At 42.8% G+C, this 15,835-nt stretch overlaps 1 long non-coding RNA gene across 1 annotated transcript; it reads left to right on the forward strand.

The window, feature by feature from the left end:
* The first annotated feature begins 3,292 nt into the window (after positions 1-3,292).
* On the forward strand, positions 3,293-8,451 carry LOC135301247 (uncharacterized). Its single transcript, XR_010362982.1, has 4 exons — positions 3,293-3,364; positions 3,654-3,817; positions 7,422-7,492; positions 7,778-8,451. It is a non-coding gene; the product is annotated as an uncharacterized LOC135301247 (long non-coding RNA).
* Positions 8,452-15,835: the final 7,384 nt, after the last annotated feature.

Below are 15,835 nucleotides of genomic sequence, written 5' to 3' on the forward strand. Positions count from 1 at the left end.
GACATTTGTATAATACCTCTCACTGAATAAATGTGCTGTTAAGCATGTTGCTCAGGTTTCCATGTCTCTTTACAAAGCTATTCCCTGCCTGTGAAAAGCAGTCTGCCTTCATCCAGATGTGCAAGCCATGCCGAAAACATCAGTCCTTTCCACTGGTGCCACTGATCTGATGTCTTGGACACACGGCAGGCTGGGCACCCTCCCACACCACAGCTCATCCCTCCCTCTCCTCTCCAGCCCAAGGAGCCCATTCTGGGACCTTGGGCTCGCTCAATGCCTCTGAAGGGCAAGAAAGAAAAGTCTGACATTTTCCTGGAAGAAACCCAGCACAGAAAAGCTCCAATCACTGAAATTTGCAGCTAAGCAGGCAGAAGTAGGTCAGGCCTGATGCTATTTCAGACTGCTTTTCCAGGGAGTGGGGAACAGGCTAATCAGTGCCAGGGGTTAACCTGGATGGCTGTGATGTCATCTCACCCATTCCCAAGGAGAGGTTTGTGTTTGACCTCCTCCAGTGATGCCTGCATGCTCTTAGAGTGTATTCTAACACAAAGAGCTACTAATCCATTCTTCCCACGTGTATTTCATCCAGGCTGCTGTTGCAAGACCTTGGTCTTTGAATTATTCCTTTCTGCCCTCTACACCCAAGGAAGACCTACATAGTCTGTATCTCTCTATTAGGAAGTGGAACTTATGTTTTATATTTTACATTTGGCAGCCATGAAAAAGTCATGTTTGGGCTCAAGTTGGATTCAATTTAAGACTCAATTTATCTTCACAAAAGAGAGTTTACGGTTGTGCTTTTATATTTGGTGTATTAGCAAAAGAGAGGTGTCCTGCCTGGCATTCTCAGGGCATTGCTTGTTTTCTGAGCATTTTCTGGAGCTGTGGCAGTGTTATATCACTGCTGTGCATTGGGATGTGTCATGGATATGGCAGTATCTTCCTGGGACACAGCTCAGCCTGAACCACAGCTCACTCCTCTTTTCACAGGAAGATCCTCTTGCCCTAGGAGGCAGGATTTTGATGAGTCTGGACCATATTTTGGCAGAATGAATTAAAATGGGTGATTCATAAACTCATGGGTGCTGATTCGGGTGTTAAGAGGAGGTTATTGGGGCTTTGCAAAGAAGGAGATCTGAATAACAAAGCCATAACCCCTAAGCATGGTTGGCAGATGGGTCATTACCCTTCAAAAATGGCTGCAGCTCCAGCTGATACCAGCTTCATGCTCTGCTTTGTTTTGTTATGTCTTTCTCAGATGTCTCTATGGTGTGCACTTAAATAGGATCCTGTTTCCAGAAAGTTCATTTATGTGGTATTTATAAGGCAGAGACATCTGTCTCTTTCTTTTGTGAGTCCATGCTCTGGTTTTGATTTATGTATTGGGTTCCTTCAGTGCCAAGAAAACACTCTGCTCCTCTCAGGCTGATAAATTCTGATGATTGCTCTCATTCTGTTTTCTTATGTGAGGAGACGTTTTAATATTGCCTTCTTATCCATCAGCCTCCTTCTTCATTTCAGGGACTCAGGCAGATATCTGGTTAGGAAGTGATTTCTTGTAAGTGTCATTTTCTAAAGGTGAACTCCTCCTGGCCACCGCTTTTAATCGTATTTTAATAGCAAAGGGCTTGCAGAGGGATTACGTAATCAACAATGGCTTTGCACATCCTCCCAAGGTTTTTGCCACAGTTGGACTCAGCCTGCTTTCCCCATCCCTTGCCTGGCAATCATGGAGAGGAAGGGAAGGATGCTTTTTAAGCTGTGCATTTTTCAAGCTCAGAGTAGACTACTCACTCAAAACATAAATAAAGTAGGAAGCAATTCCTGGAATCTGTGAGTCTCATCTCAAGAAGATACATGTGTTTACATTCATTACCACCAATGGCATTTGATTCTTGCATAAGTCTGCAGTTCACAGTAAATAGCTACTTGTCCTCATGTCCAGTGAACAAAAGATTGCAAGTGCTTTCTGCTGGCAAGAATCAAATGTCTTGCTTTTGTCAGTAGGTCTTTGATGTGCAGGAGCAGCCATGGAGACAGTGAAAGCAGCCTGGTGCCACTCCTCTGCACCTGGGCAGGTGAGCAGTAGGAGGCTGTGGCTGGCAGGCTCCAGAGACCAGTGACACCAAACACTGCTATTCTTAAACAAGGGAGAAATAACAAACCCAGGGCAACCAGAGTTGTGTTTCAGCACAGTTTGTGTCTGGGTAGCATTATTTGACTTCTGTTTGGCTCCATTTTAGGCACTTTGAGCAAAATATTTTTTTGGTATCATATTTTCAAGAGTGTGTTTGACTCAGGAGCCAGGTCTAGTCCTGGCTATTGGTCAGAAATTACAGAGAATACAGTTTGTGAATAATCAGTCTTTAAAAAATAGTGAAAGAAAACTACCTTCGTTTCTTAATCTCAGTCCTTTTTGTGTTGGCCAGTGCTGGAAAAAGGGCTCCTGGCCCCTAGGAGGTGTTTTGGTCTGTGAGGAGGCATCACTGATTTCAGAGGTGCATATAAGCAATGTGTCACTCATTCCTCACCACCTCACTAGTAGCTGATGAGGATTACTGCAACAGACGAACTTGAAATATTTTGCTGCTCTATTCTTTGATGTCTTTTTCTGCTATTTTCCACTGGAAATACCACTCTGAACTTTACTCTTCTCTTAACCCTAAACTTAGTATTAACCTTAAACCAGCTGAGCTGAACCACTGGCAGTTTTCCTCTGGCCATTGCCCACACTACCCATACTAAACACTTCTCTCAGCTACCGTCTCTGAAGCCCCTGCTTCCCTTTTGCAACCCCATTTCAGTCTCACTTTCATTGGTGTACTGGCATTTCTCTTTCAACCCTAACCCTAAACATGGGTTGGGAAGTTCTCCCAGACTCACATTAGAAAAATAATAATAATAACCCCCCGTCTTTATTTTCCTCTAGTAATAGGGTAAGGCAAGAGCTAGATTAGGGATAGATATCAACCAAGGGTCAATAATGGGTTAGGATGTAGGTTGGGGCTGCAAAGAGGAAAGCTCTTGCTCTGCCTAGGGAGCTGGAGCTTTTGGAAATGTTCCTAATGCCTTTCTCACTACCAAGTTCCCCCAGGGAAATCCCTCTCTAGTACCCTGCAAGGAGATGATTATTTCATAAGAAAATGAGGTGGTGCATTCCCGTAAAAAATAACTTGTTTCCTGGCCTTGTTCCAAGTACAAAAGAAGCACAAACAGATTTATCACACTTCCTTATAAGCCTTCGTTTGCACACTGGTCACTTTAATTTAAGCCATATTTCTTTCTACAGTGCCTCTTTCCTGATCCCAGGTGTGGATTGCTTCAGAGGACACATGGATACGGAGCTTGTGCACAGCAGTGAGAGGTGGGTGAGCAATTCTCTGCTCCCTGACTTTGCAGAGCAGGTTTGTGTCCTGCCTTGCTCAAGGAAAACAGGTCAAGTACAATTACACTACACAAGAACTGCACTCCACATACAGCAGTGACTGAGATGCTTGTGTTGTAATATCCCTGAGGTGTTAAGTATTTGGGGAATAAAGGTTTCCACTATGGTACAAAACCCTTCTCTGAGCATAGTGACTGAGAAAACAATGAATGGAAATGTGAATAGTGTATTAACACAATCATAACAGGCTGCTTCTCTTCCCCCACAGGTGCTACAGAAAGGAAATCTGAGTGGAGAGGGCTGGATTTCTTGCATTGCACAGAAGAACAAGTACATAGCCCCTGAACCCAACATGCTAACATGCTGTAGGCAGTGTTGAGAAGCCAGCTATTGCCATGTGTCATGCCATCTGGTTTTTACTTGTTCTCACAGGTCAGCAGACTCTCTGGATTTTGCAAACAGGCTCACTTGTGGTTTTTTTTTTTTTTTTTGGTTTTTTTTTTAATTTTTTTTTTTCTTTCATAATAACTCATATGGGTTCTTTTGTAAATTGCCACTGTGGTTCCTTCCACTCACATCACAGTTTTTTGATACTTGAGTTCTGAAGTATCATAAAACCTAGATTAATAGTTTAATGGAAATTTGGAGAGCTGTAACATACAAGCAGTAGGAGTTCATGAAGCACAATTACAATACTGAGCTAATCAGCACTGCATTCAGTTGACTAAATTCTCGTCTTTTAAATGATAGTAAAAAATCTCCACATAAGAAAAATTAAGGATTATGCAGATGCAGGGAAAAGCCAAGGCAAGTTCATCTGTTTCAGTGGACAATGTGTCAGAGCCGCCCTGGTTAAAGCCAGTATTATTATTGCACATCATGCTTCCCAGCTCCTGCAGGTTGAAAGGCACAGGAAGGTAACACACAGCTCCTGATGGAGGCGTTTAGGATGGATGGGGGGAAATGGTGTACAAGAGTTGGCAGGGATGATGGATACTGGAACCCTCAACATCCCCACAGGCAAAATTGTTTTGTTTGAGACCTGCTTCACCAGCGTCCATGCAAGGTATGGATGATGCATGTCTTATATTTCTACAGGTTGTCTCTTAAGGTTTTAGACTTTTTATCATGGGTTTCTTTAACCTTTCATGTTACATCAGTACATGCTCAGCAAATCTGAAGACAGAATGTACATCAGATAGGTTAGATGAATCTTGTCTGACCCCAAAGAGTGAATGATATATAAAAGGAAAAAATGCTGCCTCTTTCATCTCTTTCTTGCAGGTTTTTTCCATTTTAATTTTAAATTTTGTGTCAAAACAGAGTAACTTTCAGAAAATGCCCTGCCCTACACCTGTGTCTCTTCCAAAAATGGGCTGTTTTAAAGACACAGTGGTGCAGAATGGCCCTGACTCTTGTTAAATGTGGACTTTATCCATGCAGCAGTTTTTGTCCAGTGGTGGCAGCCAAGCCAGGCACACCTGCTGCTCTTTGGCTATTGCACTGATTCTGCACTGGTGACCAGTCCCTGTCCCATCTCTGCTGCTCTCAACCACTCAGGACCTTATTACCAGGCCACCACTCCCACATGGGCACTCATTTGTGTAATTCTTTTCTAGCTTTCCCTGTCTATGCCCAGAGACACCCTTGAAATGCAAATGTCTCCCATGATTTTCGAATACAAGTGCTTTCTGCCCGTGAGTGAGGTGGCACAGAGAAAATAATTCTCAGTGAGATGTCCAAACCCTCCCTTTCAGCATTTTCTGAACTCCAGTGGCATAGGGCTCAATTGAAAAAATGGTCTAAGAAAGGCTTCACTAAGTGGAGCACATCAAGAGAAAATAAAGAATGAGGCCCCGGTTCCATCTACAGAAGCTGTCATGATTTATTTGCTGTCACTTGAATCTACATTAAAAGGCTTGCTGCGACTTCACCAATTTCTTTCCGTTCTGATTGTCTCGATCTCCGCTGATATTTGAGGCCTGGCTTGTTATATTTGAATTTGAAAGATGTGTAGCCACCCGAGCCTGGCAGCATGCTAGCATTAACTTCTCCTGCCCAATGGGCTTTTGCTGGTCCTTTATGGAAGATGAAAATGGATGAATCAACTTCAGAGGCTTTCTGGATTGTACAAAACCCGTCCTTCTTCCTACCCAAGTAAAGCAAGGAGCCCTGCTAATGAACCCATCGGAGGAGGGCTCTGTCTGCTGCTCTGTGGCAGTGACATCCAGAGCGGCTGTGAACTTTTTGAGCAGCCATTTCTAAATTGGGAAGTCTCACATTTATGTGGCCATTTTCTTGTTTTAAAAGAAGAAGTCAATACGTATTCACAGTTTGATCCCCATTAAGGGCTGAAGCAATGCCACGTTTCACCAGGAGAACGTTAATGCTATCAATTTTTCAGCTTTCTTACTTTATTTTCAGCATGTCATGTCCCTTCACATTTAGCATGTTATGAGGAACCACTGGAATTCAATTACTGCCTGTCACTGCTGTTTATATTGATTTATAGATCATCCATTTTGACAAGTTCATTGCCAAGCTTTAATATGCCTTAATAGCTTTATTGTTTATTAATGGTAATGCAGTGGTCCAATCTCCAGCCTGAAGTAAATGTCAGCCCTTCCTTTCAGTGGTGGACTGCGGGCTGCAGAGCATGGGTGGGCAAGTGGCCATGACCAGGGGCTTGGCAGCACCCTCCTGCCCCTGCCCAAATGCCACTGGCACCAATTCCTTTGGTTAATGGCCTCCACAGATTTCCTCCATGAAAGAATTAAGAAGAGATTTGTCTAACAGCTTCTTGCCAGAAGGACTGACACGCCCAGCAGTGCCAGCGGGGTTTTGGTGGTGCCACAACGTGTGGCACTGCCAGTGCCGTGGTGTCTCTGGACACGGAGCAGCCCTGGCACACACCACACCTGGCTCAGCACACAGACCACACCTTACCCTTAAAAAGGTGTAGAGTAACACTGCAACTATGTTAATCTGGTCAGCATATCTGAAGAGTGACATAGCTGAGACTATTACGGGGAAGGCAGAGGTGAAAAGTGTATGTGCATCATGGGGCTTTTTTATGTCAGGCTATGTAGAGTTTTATAATGAGGGCAGAGTTCACTGGCAATTATTGCTTAGGAAAGTTTCATGGATAGCTATTTTTCTTTCTTTTCTTGCCAACTGGCTTTTTGAAATATCACTTTACCATAGGAAAAATCCTCCTCAAAAGCAGGAGTCCCCAGGCACGAGGGGTCAGGAGTGTTTCAGTGCAACTGTGCTGTAAGAAAAAAGAATGTCCTCAACAGTAACATAATGACTTGTATTTCTTAGGCATAAGCTGTTGCATATTGGTAGGGTAAGAGTTGAACAGCAGCACATTTCTGAGTGTTTTCTGCCTAGAAATATACAGCACCAATTTTTCAAATGAAGCTGTAGCTGTTTCTCCATGCATGAGTTTGTGAGTTTTCCCCTGGCCTCTGTCAGCTGCCTTTACAGCACCGAGCATGGTGGTTTTCTTCTCAGGACTGTTTGCAGTCTCAGGATGGCTGCAGAGGAGAGCTGCTGCAGCTCAGAGATGCAGGGCTGAGCTGTTTATCCAAGCTGGGGAAACATGAGGTGCAGATCTTTTCCTGAACAGCAGCTATCAGCAACTCAGGTTTCTTTGCACAGCATTGCTCCCTCCTCTGAGCTGCTGACAATGGCAGCAAGGACTCTTCTTTCAAGATCCTTCCAGAAAGAGTCCTCCTTCCCAATATCTTGCTCAGCAATGCTGAGCACCTTCAGAGAAATAAAATGATGTGCTCATTTCTGCCTTGGTCTGCAGCATTTCCCCAGGAGCATTAGTTCATATACTCCTCTTGCCTTGACTAAAATGATGAGAAATGTATATCACTTACACTGTCTTTCCCTCTCTCTCGCTCACACACACACACACAAATACACACATAGATATATTTAAAGAGACAGCTTAAAACCTAAGTTATAACCCAGGAAAAACAACTGAAGGTGTTTTTTTTCTCTCTCTCAAATTCTGTTTTCTAAGTGAATTCAGAGGGAGTCACCACTTTGGCTGATGAGATGTGACCTGTTTTAATCACTGCTGTCCACTGTCAGGTATGTCAGGCAGTTTAGCTTCAGGTGCATAATGGCAAATTATTATAGAGAAAGAATGATTTTAAGTTTCTAGACAGTGGGAGCATTCCCAGAATCCATTACTGCCTGATTAAATTACTCAGATTTCTGCGTGTGAAGGTTTTGTACAGCAGCATGTAATCCACGAGAGTAACTAATCATATCATATTGATTTAGATGCTGCTAGAATGGGAAATCTAATTGTAATACTGTGAAAGCTTCTTGGGGAATCTGTACTAATGATTGCGTTTGTAATCCCATTTGCAGGTGAAAGTTCTGAAGCGCAGCTATGAGATGAATAGCAATGACTGCAGTTTGGACACAGCCCTGCAAAATCTGCCTGCCGGAGATGAGACGAGCAGAGGTTGTCCTGATGACTTAGCAGCAAGTTTGCATCCTTATGGTTTTCTCCACTGATGCTTCCTGGGACTTACACATAAAAAAAGAATGTGAGCAAAAGGTGCAGGCAAAGATGAGAAAGGAGGCAGAATTCAGCCCCCTGTCGTGCTTAACTTCAGAGGCCATCCCAGGAGCCAACACTGCAGTCTGAGCTCTGCTGGGGTTTTGCAAGGACACCACTTCTTTGCACTCTTTCTCTTCTTTTTATCTGATGATGAACACATTTGAAATGCACTTTTAATTCAGGGAAATGAAATGCCTACCTGCTTTTCATTCAAATTCTTTATTGTTGTTTTATTCTTCTTTAAATACAAGTTTCTGTGGTGTTTCTTTTGTGTTTGATGATTGCCAACACCTTGATCTGCGTTGAACTTTCATGTCTGTGCTCTGGCAATATTATCCTCTCTCTTTTTTCACTTTCTGGAATATGTGGGCTATTAATATGTGAATTATATGAACTGCTTTTTTATCTTTCTTCTTTGTGATACTATTGCAGGGCTGTATAGATATAAAAACATAATGTGATTAATTGCTTTGCTCTCTTACTGTCGTGGGATTTTTGTAGCTGCTGGCTTTTTTTTTCACTTTTCTGCCATGTTTATAATGAAGTATAAATATAAATAATCTTATCAAGAGAACACTTGCATCTCTTGCAGAGCTTGGGAGGTGGCTTGATGGGTGAGAGGGTACAATTACCTGCGAGAAAAGCTGCCCACCAGGCTCTGACAAGGACTTGAAACCCTTGTGTAGGACAGATGCAGGAAGCTTTCAGTTCGAGGGACAGGTCCCTTCAAGACACAGAAGCTTCCTTTCCAACACGCAGCAGGGCTCAGCTCACTTTCCCTCTTTGGCCCCTGTGCTTTTTGAGGCCCAAACAGCCATCTCTCTTAGAGGCAAGGTGTGGTTTTGACTCTGAATTAGTGACTGCTTTTGGAGAATAGTGGAAGCGATACCTTTGTCTTTCCCTTGGGGGCTGACTCAGACAGATGCCAGCCTGGATTTCACAGCCCTGTGTCCTCTCCTGCTCACACTCACCCTGCAAACCACATCAGGGAGCCCTGCAAAATGCCAGGGCTATATGCAAACCACATCAGGGAGCCCTGCAAAATGCCAGGGCTATATGTGCTGCCATTACCTTGCTGAGCACTCCAACGGGATGATGAGCTGGGCCTGGGACAGGGATTTTCCTGAGGAGCCAGCCCCAAGCAGGACTAGACAGCAGATATAAACCACAAATTTCATCTGCATCCTTCCTGCAGGTGCTCTGCAAACTCACCACATCCTGCTGTGCATCGAAGCTTGTGAAGAGAGAGAGGGGCGGTGGCTCACCTGCCCTTCCCAAAGGGGGCTCATCCCTGCTGCAGCTGGTCATTGCTTCCCAGCTTGATTTTTTACTGTATTTGCAGGGTTCCTGGACAAAGGAAGGAATGATGAATCTGACTCCATGTTCTCAGAAGGATAATTTATTATTTTATGATACTATATTATATTAAAGAATACTATACTATACTATACTATACTATACTATACTATACTATAGAATACAAAAAGGATACTTACAGAATGCTAAAAAGATAATAATGAAAACTTGTGACTCCTTCCAGGGTCTCAACACAGCTTGGCACTGATTGGCCATTGAGTCAAACAATTCACAGCAGAAACCCAATGAAACAACCATCTGTTGGCAAACAATGTCCAAACACATTCCAAAGCAGCAAAGCACAGGAGAAGCAAATGAGTTAATACTGTTTTCCTTTTTCTCTGACACTTCTCAGCTTCCCAGGAGAAGAATCCTGGGCAAAAGGACTTTTACAGAAAATATGACAGTGACATTCTTCTTGTCTGTGCTTTGGGTGAATCAGTAAAAGGCAGAATAAACTGGGGCCTTGGGCAGATGCTACCTGGCTTCAAACAGGTTTTAAACTTTTTTGCAGTGAAATGTTAATTATCTTTATTGCAGTGTATTTTCTTGCAAAGTTCAGGTGTAGTTTAATTCCACTCACAACAGAGAGATTTTGAGTAATACAAAAGACATAACAAAACCCTGAGACTTTAAAATAAGCCTCTATTATGGTTCCTAGTCATGAACAGACATTGCCTTTGTATTGGGGAGATCAACAAAACGGGAAATTAATTAAGCACAGTCTAAATAGCCTTTAAGATATTCAGTTATATATAGGAAAGCATTTTGCAAGCCTGTTTAATGGATGACTCCTATCCTGTCCATTAGGTGTCATTGAAACCCAAGGGATGTGTATATAATGTCAAGGCTTCTCAAAGTTTTAGAGAGCATTTGAATTTAGGATAAACTAGAATTTGTTTCTTTGACTGCTATGCAAAGGTCTTAAAAATGCTTTGGAAAGTCATGATGAGAGTGCTTATTTTGGTAATATATATTCCCAATAGCTGTGAATCATGTTTCTGAAGAAGGTCTGAAACTAGAGTCAATTAATCAGGCTGGCATGATCCCTGTCAGGAAGAGATGGAAAAGAGGGAGCAAGCAAGCAGGAAAACAAGCCTGGTTCATGTGCTGTGATCCTGTACTCAAGGACCACAGTAAAACTGTCATTAAAATATATTACACTAAAAATATACACAGATTTTCCACATCACTGAGTTTTTCATGGGGAACTATACAGCAGTGCCCCAGATATCTGCTCAACAATGGGTAATAATAAGAAGAGCATTTAATGAGATAATTTAAGTTAAATAATATTTAGTACAAGATTATCAGATCCTGCCTTACTGTGAAATTGCAGGCTCTTTTCCACCATTATATGAGATATACTTTCCAAAAGTCTCAGATTTCCCCGACAGAGATTTCCTTGAGGTCTGAAAAATGCAGAGCAGATAAAGAAATGCTTTAATGAATGCAGTCTCCTCTACTTCACTGTATTACTTTCTTTTCTTTTTCTGGGCTGCAAAAAAAAAAAAAAAAAAAAAAATCAGTAGTGAGACTGGGACTCTCAAAGTGATGCTGACATCAATCCAACCATTTCAGTTTCTCTGGAGATTGCTCCATGTCTATCAACATCTAACTGGGTTGAGGTTTTAACTTGTGTGTTGCCATCAGCTTGGCTGCCTTCCCGTCAGCTGGCAGGTCTGCGATCTGAGCTCTCCCCTTTCTGATTTGATTTGCACATTTCCCAGTCTTTTGCCTGTGATGCAGTCTTGGTGGGTGTCTGAGGACTGTTTCCCAGCATACATCATAGCTGAGCTGTGCTCTGTACAATGCTTGAGTCAGGAGTATGAGCCTCATGAGGCCTTGTTGAGTTATCCTGGATGGGACTTTTGTTACACATCCCCACACCATTGTAGCAATTTCTAGTCTACAAACAGGGCTTTTTGATCCACAACACCAGAGGGACTGAAAATAACTGTGATCAAGGTAAGCAGAGTATTTATATATATATATATCTGCTGAAATGGATAGAAAATGCAGTAAGTATAACATTGAAGAAAACATTGAATAAAGAGTCCCAGGAAGCTCATTCTTCTGCTCACCAGACCAAAAGTATGGTGCACCCATGCTGGCATTTTCAAAGCTTTTCCTGTTTCCTTCTTTCAGTGCCCAGTCTGTGCCAATGGCAGTTCAAACTGTGAGGGTGCTGCTGTTGCCCAAAACTGTTCAGAGACCAAGTACAAGGCGATGAACAAAAAACTCAAGTGAGAAGATTTGGGAGGGATGGTGTGCAGCTCAAGGCATGGCATCCTCCGGAGTGGGTGGACCTGTTTGCCCACAAGGCAGGGTGGGATCTGCAGAAAAGACATCCAACAGGGTCTGGCTTCATGCCCTCTGCTGAGGCCACCAGCAGGGTCTGGCTTTGTGCCTGAAGGCAAAGGGAACCATTCACACCAGGATGGGAGCTGCCCAGCTGAGAGGAGTGACACTTCTCCCCTTACCCGACTGCTGCCCTGTGGAGTTTTCACCCAAACCAATATTCCTGAAGGCATTTTGCATGACGTCTGAGATTTCTCAAAACAGCAGTAAAAAGAAATATTCCATCAAAAACTGCAACTCTAAAGGAGATGAAATCCTATAAACAAAAACTGTTGAACAGTTCTCCCCTATCATTGCTGGAGCCATAAGGGGCAATCTTGCTACAGTGGGGTGACATGCACAGGGCACTGCAAGGCATCCCTGGCTGTGTGATCACTTGGTGAAGACAACCACGTCAACCACTTTCTCTGGAGTTCCTGCTGTGATACTTCTCAGCAAACAGGATTACTCCCATTTCATGCTCAGTTTGCATGTTTGGCTTTTCTTTTCTTTTTTTTTTTTTTTTTTTGGTTTTGGGGTTTTTGTTTGTTTGTTTGTTTTGTGCTTCCCTGTAATTAATCTGCAGCACAGATATATGCTTTCTTGTGCTAGGTTTCTGTTTCTCAATATATTTAGGGTTTATATCTCAGTCAACATATTACCTCCCCCTGAAAAAGAATTATCTCTGTAATCAGATTAGTGCTGAATTTATACTAAGTCTGAAGTACAGCTTTACTCACTCGATTATTCAGTTTGCTGTAAATGTTGGGAATAAATTCCAAGAGAGTGAATCAAGCAATTTATTTTTTTACTACCCTTATACATATTTCTACTTATTTGTCATGTACCTTTACTACCCAGCTCTAGTTGTACAGAGTAGAAAAAAAAAAAAAAGATGCTTTGCAAGACTGTATGACCTATCTGAATGCTGAGATAAGAGCTTTAAACAATTTTTCCAGTAGAAAGCTTTGGAAGTTTCCATGAAATTTCTTCTGAGGTAAGAGCTGAGAGTTTTGCTTTTTTTTTTTCACACACACGGATCATCTGAGATGTTGAAGAGATGTTGTGATGGAGAGCAACTTCTTACTACTGCCTTAATGAGAGCAATGACAACAGAATTATCCTGTTAATGCCAGCCCAGGTATATTAACCCACTTCACCCATTAATGCAATATTATTCACAATTTTTTTGTGTGTGTGGACTTCTATATGGTCAGCCCAGCTTGAAATCATCCAGGTTGGATGGTGTCTGTGCTTTCTGCAAACAGTGCTCACTGTGAGTGGTATTGTTTGTCTTAAAGGTAAGTGTTTTAGGACATTTCTAGGACAAATATGCTGGATATGAAATACAGATAGGTAGAAATTTCTATAGATAGAAATGTAGATGTGAGTATGATATGCATATGAACTGGGAAGATGTACAAGTAACATAATTCTTGTAAGTTCTAAGAGGCTTCTTTATTTCATAAAATTTAAGAGGATTGTTTCTTAACTGTTAGGGAAAGAGTTAATACAAGTAAAGTCTGAAGTTGCCAAGCTTTTCATTTTCCATTCAGGAATGGGTTGCTCTGAATTCAATTACCCAGCTGCAAAAGTGCTTCCCAGTATTTGATGACATCTTCTTAAAAGTGCAAACGATGGTGTGCACATGGTGCTACTCGGAAATGAAAGGCTCTGCTTGTCACATCAAGCTGGCCCTGGCAGATTGTGCCAAGGTGACATGCCTGTCCCCTGCAGGGCACCACATCCCTGCCTGGCAAGGAGCGGCACCCAGTGCAGGAGCCTGGTGTGAACTTCCCTGAAAAACAGTGGTCAGGCTTTCCATACGTTGCCTTTACTTTGGGATTCCCAGGCCTTGAACTTGTTCCTCATTATTGCTGAGTTACTCAGAAATATGTACTTCATGCTCTATTTCATCCTGCTTTCTAATAGCCTTGAATATCACACTGGAAGTGAAATAACTCCCTTCAACCTCAGAAGTCTCCTGTGACTACTGGGGCTCCTGTGGGGAATACAATTTTCTTAGGAAGTAACCAGCAGGGGTTTTCAGTCTGATTTTTCATGATTTCTCTCTGTCTGGTTTAGTTTTCATTGTCTTGAGGGATGAAATTGCCAGTGCACACATTGAGAGAGTCACTCTGTAAGAGGAACAGTTAAATCAGGTCCCTGTGGCAGGAAGTATTCCTTCAGTCTCATCTTTCCTACCCATAGTGTTGTTCTCATTAATTTTGGTCCTAATAATGTCTCTGTGTATAAATAATTCTAGTCTCTCCTCTGTTTTCACAACCATCAGGGATTTACAGAGCCTGAAATAAGTAAGCTATGCACTAAGAGGGTTGTAAAATAGATAAATGTGCTCTACCAGAAACACCACATTATACTGGCATAACCCAGGGCCTCCTGATCACTCAGGTGGGCAACATCATGATGTCCTTGCAGACCACAGCAGCATGAAAAGCTAATATACATATTTTTGTATAGTATTGAATAGTCTTTTTTTAATGGTGGATGGTAAGGGATGCTTTAGTCTCCTGTTATGTTGCATGTTTTTTTTAAGCACTAGAGAGCAACCTGAGGGAGTGCTACACCTCCTTTTGTGTATGTCTGTGGAGCTCTGAAATTTTAATAGTAAACAACAATAGCTAAATTATTTGCACATGATTTACCAATTCTATCATGTCCCAATAAAAATACAGGGTTGCACATGCCTTCAGATGCTCAAGTGAACAAGCAGGAACAATCCAAATTTCCTGACCAGTTTAGGGCATTCCCAGTTGGTCATCCTTGGCTAGTGCACATTCACAGGTGTCGACACTGGTAGGAAGCAAAATTGCTCTGCAAGGTGAGATATAGAAAGAAAATATTCTTGGTTTTACTATCCTGGTGCCTGTTTTTTTAAGATTTTTACAATGGAATGGAAGTCTAGTAAAAATAACGTATTTCTTTCCCCTGCCATCTGAATACCTCCAAGCTGTTACACTCACATAGAAGTTTAGCATCATATGTCAAAAATACTGTCACCTCTACTAGTGACAGAGTAACCAGGGCCCAGAGGAACCTCTGACAGTCTGCTCTGGGTCACAGGTATATTAGATTGGGACCTGGAAATCCTGGCCCTTTTCCATGGTGTGATAGTGCTCCCTAGGGACTTGTCCCTTCTGTATCCATGCTGTTCAGGCACCAGGGTCTGGAGGCTTGGGGGTTTCCAGCTGTCAGCAGCTCCTGCCAATCTCTGCCTCCCACAGCCCTGCAGTCCCAGCAGCACAGTGGAGGGTGAAGGTGGTTGGTCACCACACTGGTGGTGGCACCTAGGTCACATTTGTCCTGCAGAGACATGCTCCTGGCAGCAGTGCTTATTTCAGGGTGTTTTTTTCTATTTTTTCTGGTATAAGGGAAGAAGGTTGACAGCCATGACACACAGTCTCTTCCCCAGGCTACTCCGCCAGAGCTATTTTTCTCAGCTGCAATCTCAAGTCATTTTAAATAACTCCCCAGCAGCTCTAGCACACACTAATGTGATTAGCCCACTAGCTTCTTGACCATATTGCTTCATACTGCATTTCAGACAGTAAATGCATTCCTCCCCTTGGAGCCACCTCTCCCGGTTGCCCCTGGTGCCTGAGTTGTTTATAGCAGGACAGGAATTCATCACTGTGCCCCTGTGGCAACAGCTGCACTTGTGTTCACCCCCTCTCCTAACAGGCATCCTGGAAGATTTGAACAAGACCAACTACACTGTCATCCTGCATCCCATTTTGAAGGTGTGGTGCCGTTCCAGGCCGTGGTGGAAGAGCCCTGTGGTCAGGGCAGGGACAGGACACTGCTGTGTGCAGCCCGCAGCTGGCAGTGGGACGGGCAGGGAGCCGAGAGCACAGCAATTAAGCAACACATTCTGTTTCCTGCTACAGGCAATATTTTCACAGACTGTAAAACCTCTTTTCCTAGCAACGGCTGTCCTCTTTCTTGATTTAGTACCTATGGTGCTGACAGTTTAAAGTCATGTTTATTTTACAGGTAGCTTAAACAAATCTCTGTGAGAGTGGCTTTTGCCCTTTGAGGAAGATGGACTGTATCTCTTTCTGCAGAGAAATACCCTTAAATGGGTGTCTCTGGAGCTGTAAAAAATTTGCTCTCTCCAAGGATCTGAGGGGAGAAAACCCACTTCC

The sequence above is a fragment of the Passer domesticus genome, chromosome 5 (genome assembly GCF_036417665.1).
Source record: "Passer domesticus isolate bPasDom1 chromosome 5, bPasDom1.hap1, whole genome shotgun sequence".
NCBI lineage: Eukaryota > Metazoa > Chordata > Aves > Passeriformes > Passeridae > Passer > Passer domesticus.